This window comes from Candoia aspera, chromosome 1 (genome assembly GCF_035149785.1).
Source record: "Candoia aspera isolate rCanAsp1 chromosome 1, rCanAsp1.hap2, whole genome shotgun sequence".
Classification (NCBI taxonomy): domain Eukaryota; kingdom Metazoa; phylum Chordata; class Lepidosauria; order Squamata; family Boidae; genus Candoia; species Candoia aspera.
This window is the reverse complement of record NC_086153.1, coordinates 49,989,426-50,007,739: the sequence shown is the minus strand read 5'-3', so window position 1 is coordinate 50,007,739 and position 18,314 is coordinate 49,989,426. Positions and strand designations below refer to the sequence as shown.

The 18,314-nt window shown below is 34.9% G+C and overlaps 1 protein-coding gene across 7 annotated transcripts in view; it reads left to right on the top strand.

Annotated features, from left to right (window-relative positions):
- GPATCH2 (G-patch domain containing 2) overlaps positions 1–18,314 on the top strand; it is a 108,762-nt gene that overhangs the window by 26,443 nt on the left and 64,005 nt on the right. The window lies entirely within an intron of this gene.

The following is an 18,314-nucleotide window of genomic DNA, read 5'->3' as shown; positions in this document are numbered from 1 at the left end:
ATGATGATGTGATAGACAAGATTTATTTATTTATTAATTTAGCATAGTTATTTATTTATCTAGCAAATTTATTTAGCAATTGTCTCAAACTTCCATCCCTTATGATTGTGATTCTATGGTTTAAATGACCTGCTTACCCCTTAATTCTGGAAAATCCATGTATCTTTTATCCTAAAGTCATTGAGGTTTGATGACTAGAATGCAGTGTATGCACTACTATAGACAGATTTAGAGAAACCTAATCTTTATTTTCTTTATTAATAAAATCATGTTCTTGTTCTGGAAACTAAGAATTGTCCTGTTATAATAGACAAAATATATTTTAAAACAAAAAAAGCATGTACCTGTCAGGTTTATTTGAAATGATAGATTATAATTAAAATATCCTGGATTTTTACATGTGTACTTGACAAATATGTCATTGTGTAAGCACAAAAAATCTATTTGTAAAACTAGTTTGGCTAACTAAGTGAAATTTTAGATTTTGTGCAAGAATAGCAGTTCTGGGTTAAATCTACTTTAAAACCTTGGCCTGTGAACTTTGCCTTTAGAGGTAATGAATCAGATGAATGGTATCTAGTTGCTGGTTACAGATCTCCCTATTTTTATTTTTGGTTCACTGCTTGCTTGAGCATATCTGGGATTTGTGGCCCAATTTCTAGGCTTATTGCAATCTCATTCTGGTATTTTATAGATCCTATTACAACTGATAGATTAAGTTCATGGTATTGATGATACATGACTTAACCACACTAAAAACTGCATTTCTCCTCTAAATTGTAAAAAAGGTGATTAAATTTCAATTGATGAAATATAATATGTGTATTTATAATGGAAATATATATACACACATTTATGTGTGTGTGTGTGTAGATAAATAAATGGGAGTCAATATTTTTTATTCTAAGGTCTTAATAGTTGAAGCATTATATTCTTCCTTCAAAATACTTAGTAAGTAATATTCAGTTGTATGATCCGTAGACATATTAGAAATATTACATAATTGTCAGAAAGCTGGATAATTTATGCTTTTTTTACACAAGTTATTGTGTAACAAATCGCTACTGTTCACTTTAGAAATACAACATTTGGGGGGAGGTTGGTATTCTGACTTCCTTGTAAATTTGGCAGGGAAAGCATTTTTGTGGATAATTTTTATTCTGGTAACATTCCATCTCTCTTCTATTATATATTAAGCTTGCTTTGTATTATTAGTATGTACAATATATTGCTGCTTCATGCAACTTAAAGAAGCATGAAATAGTGACTTCAGTATAGCCGATTTCCTGCTTTACAGGCAGCCTATACTTCCTACAATCAGTACTCCAGACACACCCAATAGATTTGCCTTCAAAATTTGACCTGTCAGGACGGAAGACATAAAGTTATTAGTTATCAGTAAAGAAATTTCAAAGGCAATCTTAAAAATGCTGAAAACCAATAACAAAAGGAGGAATCTAATACCTGTGACATCTGGTAATGCTGAACAAGAAGTAATTACTGCTGTTAGATTGTTACACTGAAAGCAAAAGTGCTTTTAGAAAGATTAATTTCCTGAGCTAAATAGGATACTGCAAATGCAACTCTTTGAACAGAATTGAGATGATGACCTGTTCTTTCACTTTTAACACAGATGAGCTTGCAATGCCTGTACAGGAACAGTGGCTCGGTGCCTGTGAAAAGAAGAATGGGTGGGTGGGGGGAGGACATACTTTCTGATGAGGTATCATCTGAGTGCAGGGGCAGATCATAAACTGCACAGCAATGCACATACAAACCTGGCCATGTATTTCTGTTCAGCTTGACTAAATTGTATTACGTAATAGATTTGTTTTTCCAAGAAATGAGCTCTGTATGATAAGTTAACTACACAAACATTCAGGATGGCTTTTCGGACCACCCATCACTTAACCCTTATGATTATGATGGTAAGATTACATGATGATGGTCCATTTATTATAATAAAGAGTCATTAGCAATCTTGTTATTTCTTGTTATGACAATTATGATTATTTCACCTTTTAAACAAAGGAACACAAAAGACAGCTTCCAAAAACAACATCATACCTGACAAAACAAAAGCTCTTTAAAGGGAAATAGAATGAATTATGTCAGAGGCCTAGCTCATTGAGTTTAGTACAACTTATTCATAAAAAAATTGGAAATAAGACCCATTGAATTCAATGGGATAGTCATTCCAAGAAACATGGAAATATTACTGAAGATCAGAATCTTTAAAAAAAAATAAGTTTGTTTCACTAATTGTTTTTTTCACCTTCCTCTCTAAGGCACCCTAGTGGAAATAGGTGTACTTCACTTAAGAGGTTGTCCATATTCTGGGGCAGAATTAGCCTCTGCATAATAAAGTATTATGTAATAGAGTTTTGTGTCATAAAATATTACATGAAAAGCATTCCATTCTTTGACACTTATCTGACTAAGCAGTACTTAACATTTTCATAAGAGACTTCTCAGATATCAACCTTTCTTAAATAAGATTGCTTAATTACAATTGGCAGAGAGATGAAATTGGTTGAGAATTTTTCAACTATTATCAACAGTAATGGGAGTATGATGTAGATAAATCCTTCTCCAGTGTTTGTACATCCTAAGAACCACTAAGTGGGTTAGGGAAGACTATGAGGAGTGAAGACTCCATAAGTTGTTTTTTTCTTTTTTAATCAAAAGTTTACAGTCAGGGTATGACTCAAAAAATGGGCAGTCATTTGTCACAAATGCTGGAGAAGCTGGAGTCTGTATACCTCATTGCTGGCAATTCTGCCTTTATAATATATTTTATGTTGAAAGCTCTAATTTGTTTCTTCTATTAGAATGGAATTATTGATATCTAGCCTTTAAAAGTTTAAATACTTCCAAGAGGCATATACATAAAATCAAAATATAATCAGAATCATAATGTCATTATTATAATATAAAGACTTATACTGTGATTCAAAATACAATTAAATACATGAGATTACTTTTTATATCTGATACCAATTTAATTGCAGAATTCATCTCATACATAAGGAAATGCAGGATGGGGGTGCTAATAGTTTTTTAGTAGAATTTTGTAAAATGAAAAAATTAATTTTGCCAGCTGAATTGTTGGGGGGGGGTAAATCTATCCCAATATCCTTACTGTATTATCATTTACAGTAATATCATTTACAGTGGACACTTTTCAGTGGTGGTGGGTATAGTTATGTCCATCTGCTAGTATAGCATTAGAACATTGCTCTTACTGTTCTGTTAATTGTAGAACAATATTTTCAAGAATGTACTTGAATGTGGTGTAGGTTGGAGTTGATATACTGTAGATTCTGTGAAATATGTGGACAAAAAGATCTCAGATTTAGATACTGCCTCATAAACTCATTGAATGGTGCTATTGTATGCATCTGTTTCTCAGCTTCTGCTACCTGCAGTATGAAGATAGAAGTTCTGAAAATTTTGATGGATTCTTGTAAGGTGTATTTGGATAACATACTAGAGGACAATGAACATTCAAGAAGCACTTTAAGATGTTGTTTTCTAGCAAGATAGAGGGACGCGGTGGCGCTGCGGGTTAAACCGCTGAGCTGCCGATCGGAAGGTCGGCGGTTCGAAACCGCGCGGCAGGGTGAGCTCCCGTTGTTAATCCCAGCTCCTGCTTACCTAGCAGTTCGAAAACATGCAAATGTGAGTAGATCAATAGGTACCGCTTCGGCGGGAAGGTAACGGCGTTCCGTGTCGTCATGCTGGCCACATGACCCGGAAGTGTCCTATAGACAACGCCGGCTCCAAGGCTTAGAAACGGAGATGAGCACCGCCCCCTAGAGTCGGACACGACTGGACTTTACGTCAAGGGAAACCTTTACCTTTACCTTTTTTTCTAGCAAGATATGCACTGAAAAAATTGTCACAGGCTCCATATCACATTGTGAATCTCTACTTTCCTTAATAGAATATTTTATTTTGTTTGTTTATCAAATTTATCACTGCCCATCTCCCTGCCTATCACTTATTTCTTTGAAAATGTTGTAAACCATAAAGTAAACACATGTGTAAGCTTATGTCCTTATTGGAAGAGAAGGTGAAAAGGTTTGTGAAGACATTTTCTACACTGAAACACACAAGGGAAGTTAGGAAGCTAGGACGTTCCTGGGAAGGACAGATGAAACTCAGGAGGGGCAGAGAAGAGAAATAAAAGTTGTCAAGATGGTCAGGAGCTAGAAACGAAGTCCAGTGAGGAACTGTGTGTGTTAAGCCCACAGAAGAAAACTCTAAGGGAAATGTGATAGCAGTTTTTGGTATCTAATGGATTGTTATATAGGGAAAACATTGGACTTGTTGTGTCGCCCTGGAGAGCATGATCATAAGCAGTGGGTTAAAATGATGAGAAAATAGATTCAGGCTAGATATGAGGAGGAATTTCCTGATGGCAAGGATTGTCAGTTAATGGAATAAACTGCCTAATGAAATGGTATATACCACTTCATTGGAAGTCTTCAGATAGATGCTGGATCTGTCTGAAATACTTCAGCAGATCCTGCCTGCAATGTGGGCTTGGACTAGATGACCTCTAAGGTCCTTTCTAACACTGTGATTCAATGATACAATGACTTTTATCTTTGCCAGAAAAAGAGAGAATGGTAATCCTGAAATGCTTCTGTAGCTAGTTTCCCTCTTCTGACTAGCATATCATTTTGAAAGAAAATATTATTCATATATTTGGGGGGTTTCTAGTTCAAAATCACCACGTCCAAGCAAACAAAACATCTTGTTTTTTGTTTTGTTTTTTAAGGAAAGTAGGAATTAAGAGTGTGTTTTAGTGTATTAGAGGAGGAAATAGCTGCCTATAAACTATCCTACAAGTTCCTTCTTGTTTAGGAGAGAAATACTGTAGTCTTAAAATCAAAGTCAACTGGTTCATTTCTGAGACCTTGATCCATAATCTTCGCATGTGGACTTTCTGAATAGAAGGTAGACAATTAGCTCTGACTATTACAGTGCCTTCTGGGAGCGAGGACTAGACTACTCCAAAATAAATTAATCATGTTGCCCATGTTGATTTCTCATTAACCCAGTCCAGAAGAATCATCATGTGGCTTTGTGGCTGCTAGATATAAAACTTACCAAATCACTTAACTTTTTACATTTGGCAGGTTGTTTCATACACAGAAGCCAGTTCACATGCACAATTAGCTCTTTTTTATTTACAATGTGTGTCTTTCTAATGTAATCTAATTGTATCTGCTACAGGAGAGAGAGAGAGAGAGAAATGACTATTAATCTGCATTATGATTTTTTTTTTTAATTTCTGGTATGTTAATATATATTTGGCTTTCAATTCTTAAGTGTAGGAATATAATTTAAAGCTATAATTTTCATTAATATCTTTCTTTACAAAAAGATTTTATTTGAGCTGTTATTGGTTATGTTAAAAACTACATTTTTAAGAAATAAGAAACTCCTTTTGGATTTGATGGATATCTACTTTTTAAAGGGAAACAAAACACTAAATATTTCTAATCCTGCATTATTTACCGCATGAGTGGGTTGAATACTACTTTAAGTCTCATAAAATTTAGAGGAAGAAATCTGCCAACTGTAGCAGGAATTAGATTTAGGAAGAGAGGTACAAAGTCAAAATATTGCTACAGAATTAAATGTCAAAAATCTTCTTTAATAGTAGATATATAGTTCACAGTGTCTGGTTATGATTAATACATTTAATCTAAATCACTGAAAGTTGCTCTCTCCTTTTCCATAAAATACAATGAGACACAAATCAGTTTTACTATAGGTGGATAACAATTGGAAAATAATGCATCTTCCTACCCAATAAATTGTCAGTTATACCTTTTAACTAAATCAATTCATCTTTTGAAAATTTATTGCAATTTCTAATCATAAATCTTCTCAAATGTTTATTCATTTGCTGCCTGATACATTTGCACCACTTTTGCTATGGTCTACTGTTGTTGGTTTTTTTTTTTTTTCTTTTGATTCATTGTAAATTAGAAATCTATTTTGAGTCAATTTGCTAGTTAAAAGTTAAAATCTATTACCCAACCACTTCTCTTTTTTGTCCTTTACACATTTTAACACCCTTGAACTTTGATTCAGTCTAATAATAAAGTCTGGGGTGAGAAAGGGAATAACCATTCTTGGGGGTGGCTCGCACCCTAGAGTCCCTCCCACCAGCCTGGATTTTACATTTCTCTTGGATGTTATTTATTTATTGGGTTTTATTATAATTGTTTTATGTGATTTTAATGTTTATGTTTTATGGGGAATTTTATTGTAAACCGCCCAGAGTCCCTCTTCTGGGGGAGATGGGCGGTGGCTAAATATGAGTAATAAATAAATAAATAAAATAATAAGATGATTAGAAGACTTTTTGTGGTAAATTGTTGAAAGGATTCGATAGTAAAGCAACCAATTGCAAGATAGTTGTTATAGATTTTATTTGCATATAGCAGTTAACCAGATGAACAAAAAGTAAATGTAAAATAGTTGAATATGAGCAAGAATAAATGTTGTGCTATATTTATATCCCTGGAATAAAATAGCAAGCATCTTTTATAATGAGATACCACACAATGCCACAGATGCATATTGCATATACTTAGATACATCTTTCCCATTTCCATCTTTTGCTTAAAAAAAAAAAACCAAATTATTTCAAACGTAGTAATGTAAAATGGTGATTTCTATAAAAATACTGAATTTTCCAGCAACCGATCCATTAATTGCTCAGATAATTGTTCTCTTTTCAATAATTTGTTACTGGGTAAAAAAAAGAAAAAAAAATTCCCAAAGAAGGGACAAAACCTATTCCCACCAAAATATCTTCTCTGCTTCAATAAGACATTTCATTCCAGTCCTGAACTTTGATCATGCTGATACTTAGAGGTTCAGGAATCCCATCAAGTTTCCATGCACGATGATGAACTTTATACATTAAAAATAGATGTACTTCCTACATTGAAATGAATGCAAAACTATTTTCAAGCAGAAGGATTTTTTGAACATCTTATATATGTTCTGAATTGTGGGCTATATCATTTAATTTTTGGCAACTCAGCTTATCACATTAACACTAACAGATAATTGATATGTATGTCTCTCTATATGTAAGAGAGAGGGAAAAAGCATGCATAAAAATTAGTTCTAAGGTGCCAAAATGGAGCTTTGCCATCAGTTTATACTGAAGGTGGGCATTGTGTTTATTTGATGCTGTCTCATGTAAAAAACAAAACAAAATATCCTTTCTTGGGATGGAAAATATACAGCCCTAAGAGTTATTTTAAAAAAATAAAATTCTCTTAAACTAAATTCAGCTCTGTTCACCACCCAGAGTGGCTTGTGTGAAATGGGTGGCTATGTAAATTGAATGAATAAATAAATAAATATTCCAAACTGATTATATAGAAAAATAGTCTACATTGGAGTTTTTGGCATGGAAGTACTGTAGTTTGCCATTGTCTTCTGGACCAAGAGGTTATAGGCCAAATCTTGTTACTAGTTTGACACAATGCAGCATTAAAAATATGACCCTCTTCCACCAATTATAATTTAAAGTAGAAAAGTACATTGTACTATGTAAGGACTATGAGAATTCATTTTATTGCACATATTGATCCAGCCATGTTTAAAGATCACTCTGTATATCTTAGAGATTCAGATTCAGTATTTGGCTTTATATATAATTTCTACATAAGTACAATTACATGTAAATGCAATACCTCATCTTATTTTGTTTGTATCATAGCATCAAAATGTTGATAAACTAGGAGGATGTTATAAAACACTGCAATGACAACAGAGAAAAAAATGACACAATAAATACAGTAGATGAAATTGAAGCTGTAGTATACTATATCAGTAAATCTGATAAGAGCTGATAACATATTGGGCATTGAAATGATTAATTTCAGAGGGAAAGAAATCATTTGCATGGACGCATTAGAATTCATTAATTTCACTAATTACATAGTGAAGAAAGCATCTGTTTTCCTCACTAAAGAACAGACATTAATTATGGGTCTTACCTGTTCATCTAAAAATAGTGACAATATGTTCAGCTTTTCTCTCTTTAAATTGTTGATTTTCATAGAAAGTCTTGCCATTATGGAATTGCCAAGACCTCATTAGTAAGGCAATTTTCAAATAAAATTATGTTAACCAAGGTACTGAACTATTTATAGTTTCTCAAAAAATGTTTTAGATTAGAACTCTCAAATTTTAATTAACAAAAATCTGTTTATGAAAAAAATCTGTATTTCTAATTATTTTAGAATTGCAGTAATGTAATTATATACAGGAATTTGAGAAGTATAGGAATTTGAGAGAAAGAAATGCTCTGTGCAATATATGTTAGGATTAAATGCCCATGACAGATAATGAAGGCAAAAGGAGTTTTTAAGTATAATCCATATGCTACATTCATGTATTGACCTCTTCCAGACTGTAGGCTGAGACACTGGCATATTTGTCTGCAAGCCCAGAATGTTCATTGGAAAACAAAATACAAGTGAATTCTCTGGTAAGCTTGCCTGCTTTAAACATGTATAGATAATGATGTGTGAACTGAAAATGCATAATTAAGGTATGTTTACTCAGCTTTTGTGTCCTGACAGGTTGGAAGAGTCACATGGTTAATTTACCAGCCATGTAAACTACAGTTAGCTAAAATAGATTGCCCAAAATTAGTAAAAGTCAAGGAATTTAGATAAAATTGGATAGACATTTCAGAAGTAAGCCTTTAATGTATGAAATATATTAAGAACCTTCTAGATTTTCTCTATTCATTTTCATGACATGCTGGTATTTTCTGCCTCAGAAATTAGGAAAACAGAAATCATTCAAATAGCCAGTACAAAAATATAATTACTCTACAAAACTTTCTTCTATAAACAGACATAATCCTTTGACTTTCATTTGTAAACATGTTGCTAGGTCAGCTTCCTTTAAATATAAACTCACTTGTTGATTTTAGCCTGTATTCTCTTTAGTTCCTCATCTTCAGTGTGAGGACAATTATAACATGCTAATTTATGGGATGCATTTGCATGTTATGCTGTATTGTTTGTTATTTTTTTGTGTTATCCAAAATGGACAATGTCTGAAATTGCTGTTAAGGCAGAGATACTCTTTTAACCTTGTTTACTTTAACTGTGGTGTTACATGTTTCATGTTGTCTGAACCTTAGCGTAGAATAAGGCACCTTCAGCTTCCAGCCTCTGAACATAGAGTCAGATGGAAGGAATAGTTGCAGGCTGGAACCATTCCTGGAATAGCAGTTCCATTGCTGGGTTTTGTTTTGTTTTCCAGCTCATTCCAGAGGTACATGGAGATTTATAGTTAGTTGTTAAGAGACTGAAAGAATTAGTCCCCTCACCCGTGTACACAGACATTAGTCCCTTCACCCATATACATAGGCATATTTATGGTTGGGGTGTATAAAATTATGCATGGTGTGGATAAAGTGGATTAGGAGAAGTTATTTTCCTCATCCCAAAATCCTAGAACCAGAGGTCACCCAATGAAATTAAATCCTGGAAGAATCAGGAGAAACAAAAGGGATTTTTATACACACACACACACACACACAAACATACATACACACACATACATACACACATACAGATACACATACACACACACACACACACACACACAACAGGTAATCGAAGTTTGGAATTCATTACCACAAGATATGGGGCTGGCTACCAGCTTGGCTGGCTTCAAAAAAGGGTTGGACCAATTCATGGAAGTAATGGGGATCACGGGCTATTAGCCTTGATGGCTGTGTGACTGCCTCTGAAAGCCATCTGCTGGGAAACTAGTAGGGTTCCTTGTGCAGTTGGTTGGCCACTATGAGAACAGACTGCTGGACTAGATGGGCCAGATTTCTGATCCAGCAGGGCACAGCTTATGTCCTTATGCACTTATTGATCCTTACTGGCTACCTGCACCTGAATTTTTTTTTGCTCATAAATTGAAAAACTAGAAGTGACATCCACTCAACCACTATGTAAGTGACAGATGTTAGTCAAGGAGGGGGAGTTGCAAATCACTGAACACACCATTTTGCTGTGTGCTATTGGAACTCTCCTTTATTGCGGGGTACAATAACAGAGTCTTGAAAGCCCCCCAGAGTTTCCCTCTGTTCTCTCTCATACTGTGTAGAATCAAGGCAGGGTTATTTTGAGTCTCTTCCTATGCTTACCACTTTTCCAGGAGCTGAGGTTTCATTTACTATCTCTTTTATCTATAAACATTTTCTGCATTCTTCCCTCTATACTGTGACATCTATCATGCATTCAGTGGTTAAGTCTGTTACCCGCATAGACACTGGAGTATTGGTATTAAGTATAGGTCTTAACCAAATGTATTCACCATTTTTAGATAACTCTTTTCTCTCTTCAATTTTTTTATTTTCATAGAAAATCTTGTGAAAGCTTTGAATACGAATTTAAAAGAAACTTACTGAGTAAATGAAGCTCTTTTAACCGTAAAATAGGATTTCATAAAGCATTACATATTAGTTACATTCCAATGAATGTGTGCCAGTTTTATGAAGGTGTCCCCTCCCATTTTATATTTCTTATGTGGAAAGAAATTAGGAAAAAACTTGATACTTCCAAATAAACAGGGGAAAGAATACTGTACCTCTAATATCTGCAAAACTGTTTTAAAGTATCTGTGCTTTATTTTTTATTCCATATTAGAAAAACTGGAAGCATATATATGGTTCTGACTTTCACAAAACAAATCATTATAGTTAAATTGATAGAACCAGTTCACCAATGTGCTAAATTAATCAAATTGGACAAAACCTGACATTCAGTTCAAAGAAACTCTCTTGGCATCAGCCTAATTAAATATAAACTCATAATGTTCCTCTATAGCTCTAGAAAAATGTTGATGGAGCTGAACTGTTCACAGCTTGTGAAAAGAAGGACTTTATGACCTCACTTAAACCCTTAATTTTATCTGAGAGGATCAGTCTTGACACGTCCATCACTGTGGAAATGATCATTGAAATCTTTAATGGTCTGTCCCTTGGCAAAATGCCTGGCACATAAGCACTTGGAGCCTATTGTTTAAAGCTTTCTGGATATCTCTTAGCACAGACATATTGAAAGAAAATAATATTAAGGAAAAGGTAACTCTTTACCCGAATTATTTGAACTTTCTTTTTATTAGACACAGTGAGGGTCCAGTGCTGTCTGTAGGCCTACTATCCTTTCATCTAAATATTTTTGTAAAAAAACAAATTATTTAAAAGACATATTAAATGGTTTCTTTCCTGCAGTTCAAAGGAAAAAAAGCTTACCAGATAGTTCACTTTGAACACATTATTCCTGCATTGTTATAGTTGTTTTAAGTGAGATCTAATAATGTTTTAATGACTAGCCTGTTCTCTCCCTATTTATGTTAAAAATAAACTAAAGTTTATGTATGTATAACATACATGTGTGTATATAAATATAAATCATGAGATTCTTTGTGTGTATGCATGTGATACATGTACATGTGTGGTATATTTATTTGTTTACTTCATTTGTGTGTTGCCCAATCCTAAAGACTCTAGATAGTTAACAGTATCATCATAGAATAGAAACACTCACAAAAATTACCAAAGCCACATTAAAGTAAAAAAAAAAAAAACAGGAAATACAAAAGCCATATGTTCACATAACCCATCTTCAATCAGAGCATCACCTTCTCCTATGTTAGAGGTAATAAAGCAGTCCTGACAACTTTTTTAAAGCCCGTAAAAGATGGAACAGACCAAATCTCCATGGAAAGGGAGTTCCAAAGTATGGGGGTATGAAAAAAAAGTCTGCTTCCAAGCCCTTCAGATGGCAGTTGTGTAAAGATGGAACCTGGAGGGAGTTGACCCTGTTTGATCTAATCAGACAGGAAGTTGAATAAATATATGTTTACACACACACACACACATGCACACGGACAAAAGAGAGCCAGTTTGGTGTAGTGGTTAAGGTGCCAAGCTAGAGACCGTGAGTTCTAGTCCTGCCTTAGGCATGGAGCCAGCTGGGTGATCTTCAGCCAGTCACTCACTCAGCCCTAGGAAGCAGGCAATGGCAAACCACTTCTGAAATCCTGCCAAGAAAACTGTGGGACTTGTCAAGGCAGACACCAGGAGTCAATACTGACTCAAAGGCACAAATATATAGATATACACACACACCCTCAAAAGATCATACTAATCTTCAGACAGTTGTTTCATTTGACATTGATACTTTGTGTCTTTAAAGGATATGTTGCTTTAGTATTAGTACGTTATACTTTTTAAAGCCTCCTTAGTCATAGGAAGCAACAGCAACTATACTGTTGTATTCAGCCACTGTATAAACCAAATAAAGGGATGTTATTGCCTCCAAGTTTTTCAACTAATCAAAAACTTTAGCCTGAAAGCCATAGTGATCACAACAGCCATTGTTACCATGTTTAATAAAATTGCTGAAAGTTTGTAGAGATGACAACTAGAAGTGAATGCATTCACTTACTTCTTAAGGAATATGAATTACTTGAGGTGTCTTATTGTCAAAATTGGTTTCTAGATACTTTTCAAGCAATACCCAGATTATTGATCATGACCTATGAAGTTCTAATTTGCTTTGTGCCTTAAAATTCATGGTATCTGCAACAATCATTAACAACATGAAAATATGCTGGGATAAGATCTCAGAGGTTAGAATTAATCTTACCCTATATTTTTTCCCATTAATATTTTTTTGTTTCACTGGATATAATTATGGGTGTTGACTGGAAAAAGTATTCCAAAAATAGATAGATGGAGCACAAGATAGAGAATACCCATAGTAAAGTTACAGAATTATGAGATAAGCGTAAGAACAGTAAGTTTAGTTCACGGGGGACTGCAATTTTGAGTATAGTGTAATACACTTAGAATCTATTAATTTTGTGGTATTTAATCAAATAAATTGGCACAAGAAAGCCAATTTAGGGAGATCAAGGAAATTTTAAAAATTTAAATTTGCAGTTCAAGGAATGCACCATAGTATCTTGATATTAAATTACATAAAGCATACATTTTTTTATTATTTGTGCTAAATATATAGATTTTCTGCTACAGTTTGAGCATTTTAAAATTAAAATATATTGTTCATTCTGAATGTATTGATTTATACATCTTTGTGCCAATATTAAGTCAAATGACTTTTACAGTAAGTTAAAAAGATTTGGCAAGGCAGATTTCATTGTGTGGGTTCATTTAAATTTATATTTGTACTTCTTCTGTATTAAACATTTTCACTTTTTACCTTGTATTCTTAATAAGTATTAGAATTTTGAAATGTCCTGTAATCCTGACACAGATATAATTATCTTTAATATTTGTAATAGACATGCTGTCCCATTAAATAACTGTCTATATATGTCAGCTGTTTAAACAAAGGAATTGATGGGTCAGATTATTGTTCTAATCTAGATAAAATTATTTCAGTGTCAATTTTATTTGAGCATATATTTATGTGCAAGTTCTATTTTCTCCTCAGTATTGAATTCTTCGGTTAAAACATAAAATTAGCATCTTTGGGTAATCAGAATTAATTTAATCATTTTTTTCTCTCTTCCTTCGTGTGTAACCTTTTTGAACACTTCCTTTCTGATTCCAAGAGAAGCCTACTCTAAATAGTATTGCTATTTAGAGTACAGCATTGCTCTCTGCTTTCCTGAGGGCAACAGCCCAGGTACCTAGACATTTGAAAGAATTATTTCCATTGACTTTGCTGGGTTTGGGATAATATTGACCAAAGTTATGTCAATGAGCCTGGGCTTCTTAAACTAGCCTTCTTGGCTTTTTTTGTCTTTTACTTTGGTGCCCCACTTTAAACTAAGATTCCTTGTTACATTCACAGCAGAAACTCTGGCTTAATATCACCTAACAGACTAGGATAACAATCACGCCCATGATTCAGATGTACCAGGAAACTCTGGCTTAATACAAGCCATGATCAATAGCCAAACTTGGCACTCAATAGGAAAAGGGAAGGGTTTGAAGGAAGAGCACTAGCTGCAGCATTCTTTCCTTTAGTTTATGAATGCTGAGCTCATTGTCTAATATCATGGGCATGATATTAGACAATGGCAAATCACAATAATGTTTTACAACATCCTCACACAAATGATGCAATTTTGTACTTGTGTCAGATGTCATGACAGAAATTTCAAAACTGCAGCATTTGTTCAGTGACATCATGATGCACAAGTTATTGTTTTGACATCGTGGCTTGTTACAGACATTAACTTGAGGTTCTATAAACCATACTATATACAAGCATATATGAAATCTACTACATACAGTATATACACTGGTTTGCCTTGCAACTTGCACCCAATCCTCATAACTCTGCTTGCTAATAGAAGTTCCACCTGTTCTGAGGATGCCTTGATTGGCTTCTTACTATTGGCCTGGAACCCCAGGAGAGTCACAACATTTATTTCACTTCCTATTGTTTTATGCAGGAAATTATTCCTTTATTTTTCAGGATCCCACAATTCTAATTGTTTATGCCTTCTATATTGTTTTCTGTCTTCTGTTACATCTCACCAGGCACTGACCACAACAAAATTGACATACAGATAAATCTAAGCACATATGTACTCACCTAGCCACATAGTATTTATAAGTAAGCATTTTAGTATCTTATTCATAAAGTAGTTTTGTTCTGTTTTAAGTATAAATTGACCAGGAGGAGGTAGTTTAATGTTTTATTTATAAGATTTACAACTATTTACACCAGTTAAAACTTAATTCAAATGGCAGCAGTATTTTTCATCCATCAGTTCCATCCCGGCAAGAAGGAAGCACAGATCTTGGCTGTAGGGTTCTGGAACCTTGATGGATAGAGTTCTGTTGGAGGACACGGAAACTGGACAAAGCTAGGTTCAGTTGCAGAACACGGCAAGGCAATGAGGTGAGACTCTGCTATAGATCGTGACAAGGCAGCAAGGCTTGGCTGCAGAATGTGGCAAGGCGACAGGACAAGGCACAACTGCGGATCATGACAAGGCGACATGGTAAGGCTTGGCTGTGTAACGTGGCAAGGTGGCCGGACAAAGCTTGGCTGTGAATCACGGCAGGGTGGCAGGGCAAGGCTTGGCTGTGGATTGTGGCAAGGTGGCAGGACAACTCAGCTGAAGACTGCAGTGAAGCGGCAGGACAAGACTCAGCTGGAGAACACAGCAAGGTGACAGGATAAGACTCGACCGAAGAATGCAGCGAAGCGGGAGGACAAGACTCGGCTAAGGAACGCAGCAAAGCAGCAGAACAAGACTGTCACTGTCTCTCAGCCCAACTCACCTCACAGGGTTGTTGTGGGAAAACAGGAGGAGGAAGGAGTATTAGGTATGTTTGCCGCCTTGGGTTATTTATAAAAATAATAAAGGCAGGGTAAAAAAAAAATCTTAAAAAAAAAAGACTCAGCTGAGAAACGCGATGAAGTGGCAGGACAAGACTCAGCTGAAGAACACAGCAAGGCAGTGCTAAGCACTTGGTCCGGTGTAGGAAGACAGAGCTCAGCAACAGGCTCTAAGCCTTCGGCAGTACAGACCGGCTCGGAGTTCGTGGTCTCGGCGGTTGAAGGCGCTGATGCAGGAGCAGACTGGAGGTCGATAGATGCAGGCTTCAACGGAGATTCTAATGAATGGTTGTCTCTGGCAACCTGTTCCTTGCACTGGCACCCTTTTATTCTGTTTCCTTCCTGCCATTTCTCATCAGAGACCAATTGGGCTTCTCTCTGCTTGGCGTGCTTTTCAGCTCTCCTTTCTCTTGCTCTCATAGGCAGTGGCAAATCCGCCTCCTGGCTCTCACCGATCCACAGCTCCAGACTTTCCTGCCTTGCTGTATCGCGCTCCAATACAAATTTCCCGCCTTTATTATTACCAATGTTCAACTCCAACTCCCCTCCTCCAAGTCAGAGTCAGACTCCATTCTGACAAGTTGTATAATCTATCTAATTACCTTTCATATTTAGACTTTTTTGCATTTTCCTTTTTAGTATTTTATTATTTACATTTATAGCATTTTAATGAACTATTTTATTTCTTTCTATTGGCATTTTAAATAATGTTTGCTTTTTAATTTGAATTTTGTAACTTAAAATAATCACACAAAATGCTGGTCAGTGACTGTAATAGACATACTTCATTTCTTCATATAATGAAAATAGATGCCATGGTGCAAGAAACAGAATGGTTTAATAATTAATCTATGTAAAGTATAAGCTTTTCTGATTCAAAATATTTACTGTCTGTCCTCTGAGTTCACAGGTTTAGCTCTGCCGCCTTCCAGTTAACCTCTTCTATGAGAGTGGGGAGAAGGAGGAGGCAGTTAATAATTCTACTATATTTGTAAAATTCTAATCTAAAATTCTATATTCTAAAATTCTAATTCTTTGACATTTTGGCAGCTGAGGCATAAATAGCACACATACCTACCTTACCAAACCAAAATCTGGAACATATGTATAATTGAACTGCTCTCCTGTTCTTTATAACTTATCTATGGATCGTCAGCCTTGACTGGATGGCCTTGTGTCTGCTAAAGCCAAGAGAACTACTAAAGCTGAGTGCCCAGTACTCTCGTTTCTTGAGACTGTAGACCCAAGCTATGCAATATGATTAATGTACTGTAGATTAGTGTAATGAACTCTACATAGCAGCTGCATTTGAAGGGTGTCTGGAAGCTGTATTATATCCAAAAGAAAGTGGCATGCTTCTTAATTATTGGGAGATTTGATTTTTTTTCTTTTAATTAAGATTATTGCTCTTGCTCTTTATTGATTTCGAGGCCCAATTCAGATGTTAGTGATTACTTTTAAACTCTACCTGATAAGATCTTCATAAAAGTGTTCTTCAGAAATACACTTATTAGAGAGTGTGGAGGCCTTTTCATTTTGCTGAATGCAGAATCTAGAACAAAGAAGGACAATCATGGTCCTTCTACAAGTTATATTTTAGAGGCTGCTGTGCTGAATCAAATTATTGGCTACTGAATTCAGAATGTTTTAGAAGCTGTCTATATCTTCTACTTCACTGTTTTCAGGTATTTTTGCAAGTCAGAATGGATCTGTTTTAGTCCTGTTCCCAGCTTTGATCATTTCAAAAGAAGGAAAGAATTTAAGTGTTTTAAATAAAGACAAATGGATTGTTCAGTCATTCTGACTGTTGGCACAGTGAGAGTATGTGTCTTCACAGGAAACTAGTGCACTAGTGACTCAGAAATAGCAGGTGTTCTTCTATGAAACTGAAACTTTTATTGGACACTCTTGGGTAAGTCAGTACTTTCTAGATTCTGTTCTCATGAGTAAAATGAGTCTTTTCCCTCACAGCAGAAAAATGAAAAAGGAAATACTCTGCAAAATCAAAGTATGATTTATTTGAATAATCTGAGGAACAACCTCTTCTCATCAAACAGGCTTATTGTAATTTAATTGGGGGTTTATTGAATCAATAGCAAGATGCCCTGCACGGTTGAATAAGGGGGTATTTATTCATTTATTAATTGTATGAAAGAGTGCCACACAGTTTATTTAAAATGTTATCATTTCTGACATTTTCACTATATAAAGTATGTAACAGGCCTTGTAAATCTGTTTGGCTTGTTTGAAAATTAATCCTAAAGTACTATTGTATCAAATGTTCAAATTGTAATTGCTTGCAGTTTCTCTTGGTTAATCAAGAATGTACATAGTATGAAGCAAACATTGCTGATGTTCTCTCACCCTTAAAAGTCACACGGCTTGGGTAGCCAAGTGAGGCCAGTGAGTGTACATTAATACATAAAGTAAATATGAAATTTGCCTAGGTTCTCACAATAAAAAAAATAGGTTCTATATCATGCTAGATAATGTTAACCAGAGTACACTACAATCAGTCAAAAGAACATAAGATCTCTTTTAGTGCTTGTAATGCTTCAGTATATCAAACCAATGAGAAAAAAGGTTGAGGTGTATGGAAACATATTGAACAAATTTTATGTTACTTTTTGAAAATCTTCAGGAATAAAAAAAAAAGTTGAAATGTAATTGGTTCTGGAAAGAATCCTTTTTGCCAGTGATTGCCAGAATAAAATCTTATCAGGGATTAATTAAGCCTTTCATTCTTCATATAATATGTTATAAAAAACATGGGTGGGAATATAAAATATATGCAACTTTCTGAACACTTACACTGGTTTAATCATGTTGTAGCCAATGCAGTTTTACTTGCAAGGTACAGGATACTGTGTTCTAGCCAAAAGAGGGACTATAGAATTATCTATCTATCTA